The sequence below is a fragment of the Strongylocentrotus purpuratus genome, unplaced genomic scaffold, assembly GCF_000002235.5.
Source record: "Strongylocentrotus purpuratus isolate Spur 01 unplaced genomic scaffold, Spur_5.0 spur5_scaffold_7, whole genome shotgun sequence".
Classification (NCBI taxonomy): Eukaryota; Metazoa; Echinodermata; class Echinoidea; order Camarodonta; family Strongylocentrotidae; genus Strongylocentrotus; species Strongylocentrotus purpuratus.
This window is the reverse complement of record NW_022145613.1, coordinates 5481915-5501451: the sequence shown is the minus strand read 5'-3', so window position 1 is coordinate 5501451 and position 19537 is coordinate 5481915. Positions and strand designations below refer to the sequence as shown.

Here is a 19537-nt window from a genome sequence, read left to right as displayed (position 1 = left end):
TACATGCCACAAATCCTCGAAATCAGCTTCGTACATTGAACATGTTGACTACATGTTAAGTGCCTGTATCGCAGAATGCTGTACGATGTCTACAGCTACATGTAAAAGTGAGAAGTGAAGTGCATGTACTATAGAATGTTTCACAATGTCTCGATCTACACATGGGCGTCTAGGTAAACATGTACATTGCTTTTGCAGAAATAGCAGAATACCCAAAACCACAATCACATTCACAAACCAATGAAGAGATGAACTGCAATATAACAAGAGCATCCACAATGTCTTCAGCCAAGTCTTTCAGCTCATCAGTTTAATTATCTGTAATTCCCAAGATTCAAATGGACATCATTCACATGAACTCGACCATCTAAGCAATGTACATTCTCCTCGTGCTCACAATGAGGCATCCATCTCCTTGAGACACCTGCAAAACAAAGCAATGCTCCTCCTCCTCCTTCTCCATCTTCCGATTGACCACACCACAAAATGCGATTTAGCACTTTAGATGCAAATCACACATTCCCATTCTGAATCTCATTTCGAGACAAAGGTACCCACAGACGCGCACATGCAGCTCTATCTCTTTCCCATGTGTCCCTCTGCAGTCATCCACGTGTGCAACGAAGCCTCATCATTTCGTCATCTGTCTCTAAGATACATGATTCATCCTCCCTATAGTCCCCCAAGCCTACATGTAGTCTCCAAGCACAGCCTTTAATTTGACAGTCTAAAAATTTCAGGGCCCATGTTCTCCAAAGCTGTCTAATTCTTGGACAGGTTTAAAGCATGGCTGAAGTGGATAGATTTTAGTTCATTTATATAATAATCATAATAATTCTGTTTAACTTAATCAAAATACAAATGTTCAAACACTGACTAAAATTATTTCTCATTTTCATTTCATAACCGAATAAATTTTGTTACCGGTACATACCACCAGAGTGTTGGCTCAGTCAGTAGAGCGTCCGCCTCACAACCGGGAGGTCGTGGGTTCGAACCCCGGCCGCGTCATACCAAAAGACGTTAAAAGATGGGAGTTGTTGCTACCTTGTTTGGCGTTCAACAATAAGGGATAGAGCAACGACGATCTGGCGCTGCTCAGTGGCTGCCGGGCTCACGATCAATTGGGCAAAAAGAATTTCCGTTTCGGTTTAATAAAATTTGGAGTGGACTTATTGGGCTATTATTATTATTATTATTATTATTATTATTATACAAAAGTTATCTACCGGTACATTTATACATTTACAAGTATGGAGCTATGGGGTTGACTGTTAAAGGGATAGATGAGTTCTGTTTTCAGACCGCAAATGCTTTCAAAGTGCATGGTTATTGCTCTTATTCTTATTATGATATTTATAGTGCCCTTTTAGAACCTAAACTTGCTATGAAGGTAATTTTAGACCCCAAAATGTGTGAAATTTAGCCAATACGATAATACCAATTCAGCATCACTTTCAACAACAAAATGGTGACGGTTAATTAATTATTTAATTAAAAATAACAATACATGGGCCGGCTGGTTGTGCGTAATATAACCAACACGAAAATGCCAACAAAAAAGCCAACATCGGCATTGGCTGAAATACGACGTAAAAGGCGCTTTTTGTTTTTTCAACGGCTTTTTCAAATTATCTAATATTTGTGGTGGTACACAAGTATTAGAAATTGTTATATTTATGGATATTTCAGCCTTCTCTGAACCGATTTTGATCAAACAAAGATGATTTTGTCATTTAAATTGTATGTTCTTTCAAATTTGACACTCAGTCTCACAAAAAAATATTTTGTGTAGCGCCCTCTGCAACAGAACTCAACTATCCCTTTAACACTTTGCCTTCCATAATTCAGGGACTAGGGCAGGCCACTTGTAATTTAAGCTGTGATTTAAAATCATAGACCGTGGTGCATTATACTGAGTTTAGTCTGTGGTTAGATAGCAATAGCAACTACTGGCAAACACCTTTTGAGTGTGTTTTTTAATTGAAAGTTTTGTATGATTCTGTTTTTTCGTCTCCTCGCTTCTGTGCGATCGCATGCAAAGTAGCATAAAAAAAAAATCAGAATGAGCAAAAGATAAGGCTGTGCACAACCGTGTAATGAGGTACCCGAGTACACTCCCAGGCTTACAAGCGAATATTTGGACGCCATGTTTTTTATAATTTTTTAATATCCTTTATAATTAAAAGAAAAAAAAAAAAAAAAAATCTTTTTCTTTTTTGCCACCACCATACCACGGGAGCATTTTTACCAACGGTACCAAGCCGACGGCCGGCGCTCTCCCTGGCACGAAACCGGTAAGCGTCGGCCTGGACAGTGCCAGGTGACCGGGATTTTTTTTTTTTTTTTTGCGGCCGAATATTCAAGTACGAGAAATCATACTCGAGTAGTTGTCAACAGTAAGGGTACTCGAGCATTCAACTACTCGTCGCAGCCCTAGCAAAAGACTAATGTTTTTTAATGGGCTTACTCCAAAATGGTGTTTGGGCTGTGTACATGTACATGTAAATGGGTGAAGCAGTACATGTAGTATAGAGCCTATCTAATTTAGTCTACAGCCTGGAGAGTTCAGACTCGATGTCAACACAGTAAAGTGGTAAGTGTTTGTCCACTGAAACTACTCTATGCCTGGGAGGGATGTTAATGTATGTTACTTGTTAGTCTACAAGCCAGACCCAAGATTCAAATTAAACAGGAGCGGCAATGATACACAGGGCATTGATTTGAATATGACAATTTATTGTAATCTTGCCAATTACATTTTCATTATCAAGTTATTGTGAGGATTGCAGGATACATGTATGTTAATGTAGCTGTAGAGCATCTACGCAGTATTATAAAGGGCACCAGGTTAACATTTTTCAATGGTGGGGGGGGGGGGGGACCTGATTGAAAAATTTATGATCTGTTTACAATCCAGTCTTGAAGGATAATTAAATAGATCAATAATAAGAAGAGCCCTTCATGAATAAAATTAATAAACTATTTCTGAAGCCCTGAATGTGGATGAATCATGATGCAGAATCTGCTCCTTTTTATACTATCTTAAAAATCTGCAAATCAGAGTTTCATGAACGGAAATGATAAACCATCTATTCTTCAAATGGCTCAATATAAACAAAATGCTTAGCCGAGCAAGTCATTTGTATCATGTTACATTATAATAATATTGTAATGACATTTGTACTAGTTTAAAACCATAGTTCCTGATACTTCAGACAACATTCCCAGCAGGATGTGCCACCATTGAGCTCAAGAGGGCAGCATTCCATTAGCTGATTGAGAGGAATAAAGTGAGAGACTTGTGCATGCCTTTGAATCCTATCTCTCTCAGTATTGAATGAAAAGAAAGAAAATTCTATAAAATATAGAGTCAACTTGGGTAATAAGTTATTCTCAGGTAATATATTATTCTCGGGTAATAAATTATTCTTGGGCAATATTTTATCATAATGATAGAAACTAGCAAGATGAATACTTTTCAAAATTTTAGTTACGGCAACTTTCTTTACTCATTCAGTGTCCTCTAATCCTCTATCCCAGTACAGAACAATCTCATTACGGCCTATTGACCTTCTGCTACCAAATCATTAGCCTGGGCGGGCTATCAATATGCACCTCTGAATAACCAGGGTGTCCTGCCTCAAAAACAATAACATTCAAGGCCTGCTATCATCACGAGTTACAGTATATCATTATCAATACGTACTTTCTGTGATTATTATCATTAAACAATCGTCTAGAGATGAAAATGTGTTGGGTTCAGGCCATAGCAGTGACAGCACCACACTAGTGACCATAGGGAAGACATTAAACTATATTCCCCACTCCCAACACAGGGGTAGTCATTGGGTACCTCGTGGTTAAGAATTCTTTGATTGATATGGCAACCAACTCATGAGTATCATGCATGACAGACACATGGACTGAACAAGAACCCATAATGATGATGATGATAATGGTGATGATGATGATGATGATGATGATGATGATGATGATGATGATGATGATGATGATGATGATGATGATGCAGATGATGATGATGATGATGATGAAGGTGTGATAATGATGATGAAAATAATGATGATTATGATGATGATGTGATGATGATGATGATGAGGGTAATGAATGTGATGATGGTGATGACAATGATGTTGATGATGATAATAGTGATGATGTTGATGATGATGTTGATGATAATAATAATGATAATAATAATATTCAGTTCTTGTATAGTGCACATCACTTTTAAATGCCTCTATGCCCTTCCAAATTTGAAAATTATTACCACTGCTTTAGCCTAGCTGGCATTACAGCGCTCTAGCATTTCAAGGAATTACATGTACTTCCTGCCAGGTAGCCATTTACCTCACCTGGGTCGAGTGTGGCAAATGTAGATTAATGTCTTGCCAAAGGACATTAGTGTCATAATAATGATGATAGTGATTAATATTATGATGGTGGTGATGATGATTGATGATGATGATGATGATGATGATGATGATGATGATGATGATGATGATGATGATGATGATGATGATCACAATGATGCTAATGATGATGATGATGATGATGATGATGATGATGATGTTCATGATGATGATTAAGATTAGGATTTAAATCATTAACTAACCTGTGAGGGTTCCAGCTTCCTGTAAACCACTGGTCACCGCATGGTCCTCGGAGTCTGACTGGCCGCTGGTGAAATACTCTTCAGTAAGTCTTTGGTTACGGTCAGACTCTGCGTCCGTTGCCAGCTTGACCACTGATGGGCAGGTAGGAGGAAATTGATGTGAGGCTGTCCTTCTAATGGCAGGGGTTGTACTAGCCTGTAGTGGCCATGCCCTTATTTGCTCTTAGATGATGTCATTGGCTAGAGTCTGTAAAGACAATATGGTGCTGTTGATTAGTTCAAAAAGATCAATAAATGAGAAAAAGATACAATCTTAAAGAAGAATAACATTTCAAAAAACAGAATCAGAGCAATTTAGAAAAGCAAATTATTATTTTCTAGGAGAAAAATTACATAATATTCATTTTGCTTACTCACTATACTGTGATAGTCAACAGACATGTATAGGAGTACAAATCAGTATACTTTTATCTTGTAAATTTGAGACATACCCTAGAGAAAAGAAAAGCAAACAGAATTCTTCCTGAATAAAAATAACGGGCATTGTGAGATTTATTTCCATGAAATTATGGATTAACACACACACACCACCAAAAAACTATCACTTTAAAATTACTTTTTACTGTTTGTAAACTTTGTGGCATACAAGTGGTTACATCACATCACAGTATTGACTGGAATTAAATAAATTAACCGCAATAATATGCACACAAAAGAAATATTAAAAGACTTGTAGACACAACAGAGTAGATTCAGAATGACTCACTGTGTAATGTGACAGGAAAACAGACGGGTTTGTATTATTCATATCGCAAGTTTAGTATTATATGAGTCACCAAGCCATGCCAAAGTTCACAATACAGCTCTGTATTATAAATGACATTGACCTTTTATCATTATGATAGCTTCAATATGTTTAATCAATTTAACCGCTTGGCCATTTAAGACTACAACTAAGACTGAAACATAATGGCATGATTATACTTTGGATTATACATTTGATATCATCTGCTTAGAGCTAAAATTGTATTTTGTTTTTCTGTAACAAATTTACTTCCTTATGGCTCTATAAAGACAATTAAAGATAAATTTGAGTTCTGGTCACGCGATTGCATTGTGAAAGAAACGGTGTGGAATCGATCAGAAAAAGTTAATCATGTAGCATACATATTGGTGTGTAGTGTGTACTGCAAGGTTCTTGAATCATCAATATGATAAGATACCTGGCCTAGTCTTGGTAAAGTAACAAGCACTTTACACGGAAAGATGTATATGGAACTACAGTAGCTGTAGCATAAAAATGTGGGCCTCATTTTTAACCTGATACTTGTCATATTTAGAATATGAAGGCATGTGAATAGCCATGCTTTTCAGGAAACCTTTTTTCTCTGATGTTCTTCCACACTTGCATAATAAGAATGATAACACTCAAAAACTATTTTTCGCCTCAACCTTCTCTTTAACCCTTGTATTGTTTGCAAATTTTGCTGTAATAGGATTATTTAGTGGCTTTATCTTAATGCCTTCTTGACCCTCCCCTGCAAATATTATCAATTAATAAATAAATGAATATAAACAAGAGAATAATACTAAAATAATCAGTTAGGACGAGGTCAGTTGATCAATCAATATGAGACATTCATCAAATATTCCTTTGTTTGCTAATTTGAATAGCAGATATGGTTACCCTGGACAACCAAGCAACTGCCAACATCAACTGCTGCACTGTTAAAGAAGAGCCATGCTTTTCAGAATTTCAGGGAATTTTTTTTTTCTTCTGATGTTCTTCCATACTTGCATAATAACAATGATAATGCTCACAAATCATTTTTCACCTCTCCCCAGAACTCTCAACCTTCTCTTTAAGTCATTATTACAGAGTTTTCAAGCATAAACTGCATGCCAATAAAATGATTACACAGTACATACATTATCAAACAGATTGAATAGAAGTGAATAGAATGTCAATGCAAAATAAACCTCATGTACAATTCTTTTAAATTATTTGTGGGAATATACAACCATACCTCTAAATAGTCCTTTGTTGCCTATATATCACTTACGACCCTTTAAGTCTAAATTGGGATCATCTGCAAGGTAGGTATGTCAACATGATTGAGTGCTGTGAAAATAGAACATGAGCTGGGGCTCGTTAATTATTGACAGCTGCCCCAGTCACCCATCAATAGAAGCAAAGTCATGCTTCTCATTGACATACACCTAAGTCTACATATCAGAAACAAAGTCACATACATACACTCATACCACTAGAATGGTATACCCTTGTAATAATTTCTTTTGTATGAAAGTGGACAAATAAGAGAAACAACATGGCAAAAGTTTCAATTAAATCGGACTGATATTAAGAAAGTTGTGAGCGTTTGATATATATGACATCACTGAATCTATGCGAAATGCAAATTGGCAATTTAGTCACTGGATTGTGATGTAATCAACTCTCCCGTTTGCTGTATCCAAAAATATCAAAATGTGTGTTTCCCCCAAGTGCCTTCTCCCTTGAGGCACTAACCAAAATATATTGTGGGTAACATATTGTCATAGGTTCTCTAAAAAGAAAAAAAAATCCAGAGTCATAAGTTTTGAAAAGAAATTGATATGTTAGTCATTGTATGTGTTGGAACAAATGGGAATTAGGAAAGTTGTTTGGCACTTCCTAATAGTGACAATGCAGTTTCAGCCAAGTTGTATCCATAGGTAATTAGGTATAGTGATTATAATTTTTTTTAATTCATAACTTTCTAATTTTTGTCCAATTTTGTTAAACTTTCACTAGTCTACTTCTCTGATTTTACTGTTATATTTTAAAATACCAGGAGTGTACTAATAAGGCTGGATTTCCCTTTAAATGCCTATGATTTACACTTTTACAGAAACTTAAACTTCAGTTGCCCTATTGGGCTGTCAATTCCATGTTGATCAGAAATCAAATGTTGGCTTATTCATGAAATAACGCGCTATTAGACCCTACAACCTGCTCAATGGCAAAATAACAGTCTAGGTTGCCGGTAAAGATGAACTTGGAGTCTCAGACTATGACATGCTCTGTAGTGTAGCTTGAGCTGATTCCTCAAGTGAGTGGACAATGGACATTGCTTAAATGAGGCTAATGGTGGTTAGATACTTAAAAATAAAGACCAGTTAAATATGGTCATGTGATTGCATTTTGAAAGAAACGTTGTGGAATCGATCAGAAAAGGTTGATCATCTAGCATATAAGTATTGGTGTGTACTGCAAGGTTCTGGAATCATCAAAATGATAAGAAATTTGGCCCAGTTTTTGTAAAGTTACAAGCACTCTACACAGAAAGATGTATATGGGACTATGCACACATGTGCGACACGTGCGTTTATCTCTCACAGTCCAATAGATAAAGTAATTTACCAAATATATCAAATAGTAGGCGGTTTCCCGGCAAAATTGTTATCATCATGTATTAGTCAAAACTTATTCTTTCACATGATTGGTAATAAAGAGCTTCCATTTCATTATTTGAAATTGGGGCCTTTCGAATACTGGTCTTTACCTTTAAAATTTTCTCAAGTAGCGCTGATCAGTCTACGTCTCAAGCTCGAGCTTGCCCGGGCTGATGGGAAGCACCTACAATAAATGTAGTCATCAGCATGTCTAAGAATTCTTGACTAATCTCCTGTCTGCAACATGATCATCATTAGTTCATACCATGTAACTACAAGTAAGCAATGCAAGCAAGCATGTGAGCATGATACATTGCTACTGCAAACAGACAATAGCCTGTAGAACTGAGGTTGATAGTGTATAGATCTGCCGTTTAGGGTCTGCCATCTCTGTATAACGCAATTTATTTCTTATCAAAGTTTTTAGCGGTCATCTTGATATACTTGATCATAAAAGAACTACAGTATAATAATCCATTCTGATATAGCACATAACACATTACGATTTATACAACACCTACGTGGATCCCTGTCATTTGATTGGAGGATTGTTGGTCACATGATATTCAATAGATGGTATATTGCACGGTCGTGCATTTTTGGTTATATGCGCCGTGCATTTTTGGTTATATGCAGACTGCGTACCTCTCTGCCGTGCGCGCGCGTATCCCTGCGTGTATCTGACGTGAAGGCAATTTGAATGTAATCGAGAAGGCTTGAATCCAACTTGAATTTATCTTTAATATAAAGAGTAAAGCATAATTTGTTGATTAACGTTCTATTAGATCTTCTTCGATGTTGTATAAAACAAATAATGAATGTTTTTCATTCGTTCAATGGTGCGAATATTTTCATTCGTTGAAAGATTAACATTAATTCTATTCAACTCGGCTAACGCCTCGTTGAATAGAATGTTAATCTTTCAACTCATGAAAATATTTGCACTATTGAACTCATAACCATTCATTATTTGTATAATATAACATCCCTATGTGCTCCCTAGCTCCCATAGAGCTTTGGAAATTATTACCCTAGCTTAGCTTCAAGCTTCTGCAGCCGTTATCAGCACACAGTGCATTTCAAGGAATAATCCTATCACTACTAGGTACCCATTTACCTCACCTGGGTGGAGTGTGACAAATGTATTGTGGCAGGGATTCAAACCTGTACCATGTGGATCACAGTTCAGAGACCTTATCCATTGGACCCCTAGACCTCTACAATCACAAATCATCTGTTGAAAACAGGGTGTACCGTAATTAACGTTGTATAAACCGCCCTCGTGTATTAACCGCACCCCTCTTTTTCGCCCTTAAAAAAAAAAAAAAAAAAAAAAAAATGGTGTACCGTGTATAAGCCTCACCCCCGACTTTGAAATTTTTTCGGCGGCAAAAAGGTGCGGTTAATACACCGTTAATTACGGTACTGTTAACTCAATTAAGGGGGTAGTAGACATGACTTTCTGCTCGTTCTGCTAGGATCCGGACAAATAATTCTTTAACACAGAGTCAATTTCCTTCTAGCTCTCAGATAATACATCATTTATTCAAGGGAGGACCTAATCAGTTTACATCCCCCCCCCCCCAACTACTCCCCCAATCCCATTGATTGTGTTACTATGCTTATTCACCTGTTCGGTAATTTCAATCAAAATATTCAATGACATTAAAGCAATTAAGGTACAGTGTATCAAAGGTATTGCGTGTGTGTAATTGGTTTTTACAGACGTGTATCAATCAGATGTGATCATTTACGTCTGGCAACCGACCTTTAACGTCACCATCCGAAAGATTTTAACATCGATATTAAAATATATCACACCAGTTTACAGGCAAGTTTTTTTAATTCTTTTTATAAGGCAGAAATATTTTTAAGTAGAAGTACTGGTAAATTTTCCTTAGCAAAGGTAAGAGATAAGTGTACATATTTGCATACATTGTTTCATGCTTGCCAGAGCTTTCTAAATGTGCATAAGGTGTCGAGAAACATTAATGTAAGTTTGCACAGCCTTGAACAAGACAACAGCAGGCCAGGTTCAGAAGTCTAAACTTTAAAGGTAAAGACCAATTTTGGAAACATCCCCCTCTCAAAACATGAAATGGAAGCTCTTACCAATCATGTGAAAGAATATGTTTTGATACGTGATGATAAATATTTTGCAGGGAAACCGCCTACTAATTGATAGATTTGGTAAATTATCATATCAATCCGGCCTGGATAGATATCGCGAATGCACTTCAACATTGAAAATTTGGGCATATATTTCTGCTTTTTTGCAAATTTAGGTTGAAGTATTGCCAGCTACAAACAAACCTCCGAACTTCCGAAGGCAATATTTAAACAATATTGAATAGATATCTTGCACCCAAAACCCTTGAACCGCAATTTTACCACTACCGGTCTATATCTTTAAGAGGAAGTCTCTATTCATGAACCTGAAGGAAATTCAAAGATTTCCCTTCAATTATGAGTTAATGACCCCTACTTGCTACTGCAGTTAATCAGTTTATCACCAGCCCCTTTCCTCTATTCAATTTAAAGGGCAAGTTAAAGATAAACTTGAGTACCGGTGATGCGATTGCATTGTGAAAGAAAAGGTGTGGAATGGATTAAGGCTGCGACGGGTAGTCGAATGCTCGAGTACCCGCACGGTTGACAACTACTCGGGTACGATTTCTTGTACCCGAATATTCGGCCGCAAAAAAAAAAAAAAAAAAAAAAAATGTCCAGGCCCACGCTCACCCGTGCCAGGGAGAGCAGCGTCCGCTGGCATGGTACCGTCGGTAAAAATGTTTCCCAACTCAAGCACTGTCAAACTCACCTTTCAGAAACTGGGACCAAATGTCCAGATTTCTGTTTGGACTTGGAGGAAAATGGATTATTCTGCCATCTTTGGTTTTTAAAACAGCATTGTTTACTGTTATTATTCTTATTAAATCGGCGCCTTCAACTGCAACTCAAAGTAAAGTTGCATGCGTTTTCAGCGAGTTGCGCGAGGGACCTGAGAAACTGCCGAGTGGTATGGTAGTGGCAAAAAAAGAAAAAAAAGGAAAAAAATCCAAAAATTAAAAAATTAAAAAAAAATCAAAAAAATTCAAAAAAATTCAAAAAAATTCAAAAAAATTCAAAAAAATTATAAAAAAACATGGCGTCCGAATATTCGAGTATTCGCCTGTGAGCCTGGGAGTGTACTCGGGTACCTCATTACACTGTTGTGCACAGCCCTAGAATGGATCAGAAAAGTTGATCATATAGCATGTAAGTAATGGTGTGTAATGCAAGGTTCTGGAGTCATCAAAATCATCATAAATTTGGCAGAGTCTTGGTAAAGCAACAATACCTTACACAGAAAGATGTATATGGGACAACACATATGGTTTCGGGGCTAGTACTACCCTGATTTTCTTATCTTTCTATGCTCATTACTCAGCCAGTATAAATTTTCTTCCAAAATTGTTTGGCACATGACATTTATTTGTAATCTTGAACATTCAGTGTAAGTTTCATTAGATTCTGTGAGAATTCATTTTCTTTTTTTTACCAGAACTCAAGTTTATCTTTAAGTGAAGTCCATGTACAATGTAATGTAGGTCATTTCTACAAGCAAGGAATCATATAGCAAGTACCATTCTAATTGTGAATTGGGAATGATAAAGAAAAGTGTGCCTTAATAATTACATGTAAGTACATGTAATTGATGTTTATAAAAATTCTGTGGATACTACAGGGACCTGGAAACACATTTTTGTGACCGGCAGCATTTGTTGATGTTGAGGTTTGTCTGACATAGCACTGGATAGCAGTGCTCCAATATATGCTTCAACAAAAAATTGATTCAGGCTTTATTGTACATGTTTGCCACTATGCCAAAGATTTAGTGTTACAGTTGTAATTGGGTTTGAGATTCAAAATAAAGTCAGAGTTATTGGTCCACAGTTGAAATTCAAAATTTGCTTAGTGAATGTACGTGTATGGTATATACCACATAACAATTGTTTATGTCACTGAAGCATATGACAATTGTATATCACTGAAGCATACGACAATTGCAGGTCACTGAAGCATGTGACATACGACTGACACAATTAGCAAAATATAATTAAATGTACATGAAAAATATCGGATTGCATTATAAAATGCGCTCTAGTGTTTTGCTCTGAAGGCTGCAGTCAGTGTTTAAGACTTTAAGAGTCTGAAATGCTTGCAGACTCAACTCAACTCGGCTTCTTCCAAATGGACAATGTACTGTATACGCCCTTACTATGAAGATCAAGCTTGTAATACAATACTGTACCATATCGAAGCCAATATCAATCTTTAAAGGTTATTAGTGGCTACTCTATACTGCTCATGGATGGCTACTGGTCATACATGTGTATCCACCCACATTGACCATAAGGTAAATATATGAGTAAGTTAATATTTTCTTTCCCATTCTCTTTTTTAATTGTTAAAAATGTAGATTAATCATAATGCAGACCAACAAAAAGCTTGCAATTTTTTCTTGTATATTTTGCAACACACACTCAAACTTATAGGTCTACTTCCCCCAAAACACACAAACAGTGCATCAAACATGCAAATTTACAGTGATACATTGTATGATATTGATTAATGGGATACATAATTACGTGTGTGTACAACTGACTATTCAACAACACATACATGTAGTTTTCCTATGTATTCTTCAAATAATTAATTAACCATTTCCACAAGTATCTGAGACAACCACATCACTGGCCTCAATTTGCCTTATACACAGCAGCTGCACTGTGGTAAACGTGTCCTCTTTAGTGAATAAGGAATGACACATTTGTCGAAGCTCACAGTCAGTTTCGGTCATCCCAGGAAGAATACTATCCTCTCATATAGAGACAATATCATTTCCTCAAATCACAAAGTCTACATCATGTGCATGTGAGTACTTCCCTACTGGGGCTAAACCATGAGATTATGCACATTTTTCATGTACGCTCTTTTCGGTCCTTGTTCTATATTCTCCCCTTCCCCTAATCAAGTCATCTTCAACTTCATGCACAGATACCCACGTTTTTATTTAATTTTAAACATATCTAAAGCCGAAGAGTTTACCAGAACTCCTTAATTAAACTATTACATACAGTAAATCAAATACTTTATTCTCAGGACATTTTTACATAATGTATGTAACTTTCACTTTCAATTCTGTATTTTTTATGGATTTGATCTTTTTAATGTCTCATTGAATGTACCTGCAGATTACATACTGTACATGTACATCTAGATTAGTGTGGATAGAGGGACCATATTTTACCGTCTATGCGGTGCCAGATGTCTGGCAATGTTTTGAGCATGTCCAGACTCAAGATAGGGACAACAAAATTTCACATCATAGTTACTGTATGTAATTAGAGTCTGTAGAGATAGAAAATTATGTTCATATGGACTCTTTGATTAGATGTATGACATAAGACTTGAAATTGTGATTTGAATAAATGTGTCCAAACATATACATGTAGCCCCGAATTCACAAAGGAGGTTTGTCAACAAACATAGGATTATGTGTGTCACATGACTCGTTTTGATGCGTTTCAGACCAAGGTTCAGACAAACCTTGGTCTGAAACGCGTCAAAACGCGTCATATGACGCACATAAACCTATGTTTGTCGACAAACCTCCTTTGTGAATTCGGGCCACAAGGTTTCAAATTAAAGCTACACCTGTAGATTGTTTGGTCCTGAATAGGATTAAATATTTAAATGGGACTTAACCATCCCACCCCCCCCCCCCCCTCCTTCAGACATGGTTGACAAAATGTCAAACAAGAATTCAAAAGTGGACATGTATAGTATTAATCTACAGTATGCAACATTCAATTTTTCAAACAATACCTGAAAATGTAAACTCTATGCACGAAAACCGAAAGATTAATATCCTCCTTCTGAATGTTGCAACAATGAGGTTTGGGCATCGTTTCAAATAAGAATTAGAGAATCAAGTTTGATTTCATGTGAAAGTCAGCTAACGTGAAAACAGTACAAACTGCACACTTCTCTCCTAAACATGTTACTTTACATTACGATGTAAATCTTAAAGGTAAAGACCAGTATTGGAAACGCCCCAATTTCAAAAAATGAAATGGAAGCTCTCATTACCAATCATGTGAAAGAATATGTTTTGACTAATACATGATGATAAAAAATTTGCCGGGAAACCGCCTACTAATTCATATATTTGGTAAATTTGTTTCTCTTATGGTCTGTGAGAGATATAGGGTAGTCCCATATACATCTTTCTGTGTATAGTGCTTGTAACTTTACGAAGAATGGGCCAAATTTCTTATCATTTTGATGATTCCAGAACCTTGCAGATGCTAGATGCTAGATGATCAACCTTTTCTGATCAATTCCACAACGTTTCTTTCACAATGCAATCGCATGACCATAACTGGTCTTTACCTTTAAGGGCTATACCGGTACTGCTTTGACTATATCATCGCACTGTCGATACAACATTTCTCATATATGAATTCCCTCTCGAGTGAAAGACTTTTCATATCTGCAGTGCCCACATACATGTACATGTACTTGGAGCAAAGGCCCTAGACTATAGTAATTCAGGCAGACAATGGCAAAAAGTGGCTGGTATGAGTCAGATTGTAACTTCTCACTGTAGGGGCCATAAGGTGATCTCTATTTTTCTTTCTACATGTATGATGCATTTCGTTGCATATATCATTCAGTCTCAAGATAGATTCACACAGTCTACAAAACTCTACATACACTGTATGTGTACATGAAACATAAAGTGTGAAAAACAAATTTGTCTTACAGAGGGCTACTACAAATTCAAACTGTAGCCAGTATAGCGTTCAGATATTTTATACATGTATATTTACAACCCACTGACTTACAACCCATTGTGTTGCTGTTGGCTTTCTAATTGCCATAATGCACAAAAACACAGCATGCATGTGTGCAAAACAAGTCATGGTTTACCACGCACTACCTTGACAATTCACATCAATTAAATTAATCAATATACATGGACATGCACATGCTAATTGCTCTTTGTTCTGATTCAAATCATTACTTCGACCACATTTAAGCCTAGATACAAATATTTAGAAAATATTTATTCAAAACATCAAAATAGTAATTTTACACAAACAAGATGAAGGGGAATAACTCCTTCCTAGAAAGTTGGCATACTGTAGGTGCACGCACTAAAATCGGACAAATGTAAGTGAAAGTTTGACAAAAGTAGGACAATTTGAAATTCTCTTACGTATGTATAGTGATTACAACTTTAAAAAATTCTGACCATAAATAGACATAAAAATGTGTCATTTCACTTCATTCTTGACATGATCGGAAGCCTAGTAGGGCTGTTAACTTTGGATGATTAGATCTTGAATGTGGTCAGTAACGTATCATGGGACAAAACATAGGGTTCGACACGTGGGCACCCAAAATCATGTCTAGACCCCCAATATTTCAAAAAAATTATGAAGGACTCATGCATACACACTCTAAAAATCTGGACCTCTTTCCCAAAATGTTAGTTTGGAGCCCTGCGAAAAAGGTCTCAGACTGCAAATGTGATAATCCTATTAGAAAAGGGACCTCGGTCCTTTTGCAAGCAGACTTGTGCCGCCGCTTCCTGTGCCAACAGACGAAGCAATGCTCCTTGTTAACACTATAACAAGCTCACCCTAATCCCGCTACCTCATCCCTAGCCCTTTTTCATCCCTACTCTTCCCCTTCTCTAATCCCAAATACCCCTACTTCATGAAAATGTGGCATCATTCAACATGTAATCCAGAAGCACATGATATGATGTCATACCCAGCAGCTTGTAGAGATAGTTAAATTACACATGTCAAAAGATCAAGTATGACACTATTTGGCATTTACCAATTACTATTTTTTGAGACAGCAAGTTTGATTATTGATAGAACAAATGTCTGTCAGTCTGCCCAGGAATTTCATTTCAAACTATGTTCCCTGATAATGTAATGTAAACTTTCCTAAATATTAACAAATGTAAGAACTACTATGAGATATCACTCTCGTTTTTTATTATTAGAGGTCAGAAATTTTGTCATGTACAGTTAGATTACTATGTAAAAAGGCGTGGGCACGCAGAGAGTTTGCTAAATTCAGCGAACTCCCTGCGTAAGCCTTCGTATACTTATCTAATCGTTATTATTGTAAAGTATCAAATGGGTAAAGTAAGTATCAAAATGGCAACTTAAAACGGTTTCTATGTGTATACATACTGCTTGTCTTTGCATTTCAGCCAGAACCAACTTTGCTTTGTAAACTCTCAGAAGAGGTCACCCTTTTCTGTAGTGTAGGCCTAAATCACATTCAGTACTTTATCATTAGGAACATGTGAAAGGTAAGCAAATTGGTATCCCTCTGGTATCACAATCACATATTTATCTTAATTAATTGACCAATTTCAAAGTGTTTCGTACGTTCGTATGAGAAGAAAGATGAGTCACTGGTGAACTCCAAAGCCAGAGTGCAATGTTCATCAGTAGTACTATGGGGGTGAGGGAAGGGATAATTTTGGACGCGTATTTAGCCATGGGTGCCAATATGCACCAACAGACCATGCCAGACTGAATGTGTCGAAACATTTAACATGTAATTTCAATGGCATACATGCAAGTACATGCAACCTAAAACCGCATTTGTGAATGACTGTGTGCGGGCAGCGCAGGCGAATTAGCCCGGCCCTGAGCGCCGATCGTACACTGGCTCCTCGTCACTCCCAAATGCCGGTGGATGCCGGTTGATAGGCTGCCAAATGCCCGTTACACACCAATTTCGTAATAATAACTTACCTTTAAACTTGATGAACAGGACACAGGCAAAGAAAGAAACACTCGGTAAACGCGTAGTTTTGAACTTAAGTTACCAGCTCATACGAACAAAAAGTATGATAACGATTCAAGCTCCAGAATGTCGGCTAAATCGTTTGTCAAGGAGTGATCCGTCTTCAGGAAAAATACAGTTTCAGGAAGTCGCCATCTTATTAACGCATGCGTATTGTATTTGGATTCAATAAAGTTCGTTGACCATGCATGCATACTCGACATTTCACAATAATACTTTGTTTACAATTAACATTTTCACACGACGGCGCTGATCGAAAATCGAAAATCGAAAATGCAAATGGGTGGGGAACTAGCAACCTAAGTAGGCCTACCCCCCCCCCCCCCAAAAAAAAAAAAAACTGATGTTCGGGGCATACGCAGGATATAAGCGCGACGATGAGCCCCTCCACCCCCCCCCCCCCCCCCGCCCTCCCCCAAAATGCAGGATACCTTATCAAAGTACAACTTGAAAGGACGCGAATTAAGGGAGTAAACAAAATTGAGGTGTTTTAATGATGTTTGGAGGAGAAATCCATATCTTCTAATAGTCAGTTTTTTCAGGCGGAGTTGGAATGACCAATGCTTTTCTATTACTGTGCTATTCTATTACGTTATAAGCTTATGTCGTAGTCGAGTGGTTTAACTAAGCTTGAATAAATTAATTAATTAATTAATTAATAGTACAGACCGCCAACGGCGGTCTGTACTATACTGGAAGAAGAAGAAGAAATACAAAGGTCGTGAGTTCGATCCCCGGCACGGGACTAATGTCCGATCCTTTGGCAATTGATTAATCTACATTTGCCACTCCAAATATTCAGGGGAATTGGTAGTGCTTTGACAAAAGCCTTTGTGTTTATAGTAATTACCAAATACCCTCACGGTGACCATAATAAATTATGGTAGGAATACCCCCCGCCCCCCCCCCCCCCCCAGGGAATGGAGATGGTGCACATTGTGCGTGAATGAATCCGATGGCGATGAAAGCGCTTAGAGTTAGAGACGGTATTTCTCATCAAGTGCTATATAAATCCAGATCTTATTATCATATTATTATTATCAATTTATTAGCCTAGTGTATTCGTGAGAATAAACATAATATTTAGTTCTTCGAGTTCATAAACTGGAGAAAAAGGGAGCCTATCGTTGGGAACCAGAAGGGAGAATGCATCTTTGGCTCTCAGTTATAGATGGAATATGACTCAAATAATCTCCAACTGCATGGGTTTTAACTCACTGTCTCTAAATTTTGGTTGGAATGATAATGTAATGGATTGGTCGGAGCAACTTACTTGCTCCAAGGGGAAAATGATATTCAGTGAATTTCCCTATATAAGAAACTTACGATGGGATATCAGCACACTGGAAGTTTTGTTTCCTTTTTTTGTCCTTTCAACTCTCGGGTTTTATTATCTGTCTCCCTAAGCAGATCCATAATGAGGGTTGAAGAATTTTCATGCAATATCTTTTCAACGAATTTTTTTACCATGCATCACGATGGTTGTAAGGGGGGCTCGGGGCTAAAGTCCCCAAAGCCCCCAATAAATCAATTTATCAATCAAGATGGCTAATCTAGAACCGCGGCTGGCAGTTTGTATTAACTAAATCAAATTTGACAACATGTTTATTTCATAATAAAGGACAGAAAAGGATGACCGGGGGAGGGGGGGGGGGCTTGTGGGCTGAAGACTTTAAAAAGAAAAAAGTTATAGATTTGTGAAAGTTACAATTATGCTGGGCTCTTCATAATTGGCTAATTCGGTATTGTCTCCGTGATGTATAGTGGCGGACAACTTTCCTATTTGTTCCAATACACAAAATTACTTTTAACAAATAATAAATGTATCACTCTTTAGAGTCGGACGTATAATGATATAATATCCATGACATCTCGATCCTTTTCATTCCAATCCCCAACATCATGTTTGTATTATATTGGATCATTACGTCTTCAAGCACGCTTATTATGTGGCAATCCTTCTTTATGATTATTTTATTTTAGTATTTATATTACAATGTGAGTATTTTACGTTGATGATGTATTGTTTAATTTGTTTATTATCATGATTATGTTGTAATTAGTTTGTAACTTTGGAAACGATCATGAAGACAAATAATTAAACAAAATGAAATAAAATCATATTCTAAACTTCTAACTAGGTTGATTTTAAGTCGTTGCGATCGTGTTTTATTATTTCTTACATTGAAAGTTACACAGAACGGAAGAGTTTAAGGAAATTCATCGATTATTTTTTCCCCCCATTAAAAAAAAACTCTGGTTAACAGCATTTCTTATGGGATGGGGTTGTGTCATTCACACTAAGAAATAGGGGTATTTGGGGTGCAGATCGCTGCTACAATAGCAGCCACCTATAGGGTGCAAGTCTGCGATACATGGCTGCTATTGTAGCAGCGTTCTGCACCAAAAGGGTGCTCGTTTGCACCCCTAAGGGTGCTCTTTTGCGGCCTCTATAAGGGTGCAAGTCTGCAAAATTGCATATAGGTGGCTGCTATTGTCGCAGCGATCTGCACCCTATAGGGTGCAAATTTGTACCATTATTTGTTAGTGTGTTGTGTGTCCGGACAATTTGTTTTTCTTTAA

At 37.0% G+C, this 19537-nt stretch overlaps 1 protein-coding gene across 1 annotated transcript in view; it reads right to left on the bottom strand.

Annotated features, from left to right (window-relative positions):
* LOC589805 (trafficking kinesin-binding protein 1) overlaps window positions 1-17247 on the bottom strand; it is a 63924-nt gene extending 46677 nt beyond the window's left edge. The window contains exons 1-2 of the mRNA XM_030974827.1: window positions 16903-17247; window positions 4634-4880 (exon numbers count right to left, since the gene is read on the bottom strand). The gene's annotated coding sequence lies outside the window, so the exon portion shown is untranslated. The remainder of the gene's footprint in view (window positions 1-4633; window positions 4881-16902) is intronic.
* Window positions 17248-19537: the final 2290 nt, after the last annotated feature.